At 27.9% G+C, this 2,500-nt stretch overlaps 1 protein-coding gene across 8 annotated transcripts in view; it reads right to left on the reverse strand.

Annotated features, from left to right (window-relative positions):
- LOC113807529 (uncharacterized protein CG5902) overlaps nucleotides 1-2,500 on the reverse strand; it is a 96,803-nt gene that overhangs the window by 86,197 nt on the left and 8,106 nt on the right. The gene's annotated exons all lie outside the window — the stretch shown is intronic.

Raw genomic sequence — 2,500 nt, forward strand, 5'->3', positions numbered from 1 at the left:
TCATCATCATCATCATCATCATCATCATCATCATCATCATCATCATCATAATAATAATAATAATGATAATAATAACAATAAAAGTAATAACACTAATAATAATGATAATGATATCAATTAAAACAATCAAATTGATAATAATCACTACAGCAATACTAACAAAACAATAATAATGATAATAAATAACAAACAAAAATAGCAATAACAATAATTTAGTAATAATCAAAATAATAATGATCATAATAATAATAATAAAATAACAAAAATAACAATTTCATATCACTATTAATAACAATATCATGGATAGCAATAATGATGCTGATGATGATTACTACAATATTACTACAATAATAATAAAAAAATAAAAAATAAAATAAAATAACAATAACAATAATAATAATAATAATAATAATAATAATAATAATAATAATAATAATAATAATAATAATAATAATAATAATAATAATAATAATAATAATAATAAAAACAATAATAATAACAGTAATAATAACAACAATATCAATAACAGTAACAATAACAATAACAATAACAATAACAATAACAATAACAATAACAATAACAATAATAATAATAATAATAATAATAATAATAATAATAATAATAATAATAATAATAATAATAATAATAATAATAATAATAATAACAATAACAATAACAATAACAATAATAATAATAATAATAATAATAATAATAATAATAATAATAATAATAATAATAATAATAATAATAATAATAATAATAATAATAATAATAATAATAATAATAACAATAACAACAATAACAACAATAACAACAATAACAACAATGATAATAATGATAATAATGATAATAATGATAATAATAATAATAATAATAATAATAATAATAATAATAATAATAATAATAATAATAATAATAATAATAATAATAATAATAATAACAATAAAAATAACAATAAAAATAACAATAATAACAATAATAACTATAACAATAATAACAATAATAACAATAATAACAATAATAATTACAATAATAACAATAATAATTACAATAATAATTACAATAATTACAATAATAATAAAAATAATAAAAATAATAAAATAATAAAAATAATAATAATAATAAGAAGAAGAAGAAGAAAACAATATCCCTAAAAGAACGACACTTCAAATCACAAAATGTTTTCTCCAAAAATCATACACATCCTTCATGCCCAAACTCCCTTCCGTAACTGCATAAAAATAAGAGCAACGACTATGTACACCACGCAGTTAGAGACAGACAGATAGATGTATGAATTGGCAGCAAAGAAGAAACAAAATTGGTCTTCACTCATTATCAGAAAAAAATAAAATAATCAAATATATATTAGAAAAAAGTGAATTTTATACACAAAACAAACTCTCTTCTCATCTCTCCACAAATATAAAAAAAATGTAACTTACATTAATCATAAAAAATAAAAAATTTAATCACTGAAATTATAACATTGTGTGTGTGTGTGTGTGTGTGTGTGTGTGTGTGTGTGTGTGTGTGTGTGTGTGTGTGTGTGTGTGTGTGTGTGTGTGTGTGTGTGTGAGTGTGTGTGAGTGTGTGTGAGTGTGTGAGTGTGTGAGTGTGTGAGTGTGTGTGTGTGAGTGTGTGTGTGAGTGTGTGAGTGAGTGAGTGAGTGAGTGAGTGAGTGAGTGAGTGAGTGAGTGAGTGAGTGAGTGAGTGAGTGAGTGAGTGAGTGAGTGAGTGAGTGAGTGAGTGAGTGAGTGAGTGGGAGAGTGGGAGAGTGGGAGAGTGAGAGACGGAGTGAGAGAGTGAGTGAGAGAGTGAGAGAGTGAGAGTACGTGTGAGAGTAAGTGTGAGAGTAAGTGTGAGAGTAAGTGTGAGAGTAAGTGTGAGTGAGAGAGTGTGAGTGAGAGAGTGTGAGTGAGAGAGTGAGAGTGAGAGTGAGAGTGAGAGTTTGAGTGAGTTTGAGTGAGTTTGAATGAGTGTGTGTGTGTGTGTGTGTGTGTGTGTGTGTGTGTGTGTGTGTGTGTGTGTGTGTGTGTGTGTGTGTGTGTGTGTGTGTGTGTGTGTGTGTGTGGGTGTGTGAGTGTGAGTGCGCGTGTGAGTGTGAGTGTGAGTGTGAGTGTGAGTGTGAGTGAGTGTGAGTGAGTGAGTGTGAGTGAGTGAGTGAGTGTGAGTGAGTGAGTGAGTAGTGAGTGAGTGTGTGAGTGTGAGTGAGTGTGTGAGTGTGTGTGTGTGTGTGTGTGTGTGTGTGTGTGTGTGTGTGTGTGTGTGTGTGTGTGTGTGTGTGTGTGTGTGTGTGTGTGTGTGTGTGTGTGTGTGTGTGTGTGTGTGTGTGTGTGTGTGTGTCTGTGTCTGTACACGTGCTATGGACATGAAACTTTATATGGAAGTGGTACCCCAAAATTTAGTCTTTACATAACTGTGCTATTCATATGCAATCTAACAACAGCTTCCAAGTTTTACTTCAAATTATAGTTCTATCAATTTCTTTTCACTGAAT

Source organism: Penaeus vannamei, chromosome 17, assembly GCF_042767895.1.
Source record: "Penaeus vannamei isolate JL-2024 chromosome 17, ASM4276789v1, whole genome shotgun sequence".
In the NCBI taxonomy this organism is placed as follows: Eukaryota; Metazoa; Arthropoda; class Malacostraca; order Decapoda; family Penaeidae; genus Penaeus; species Penaeus vannamei.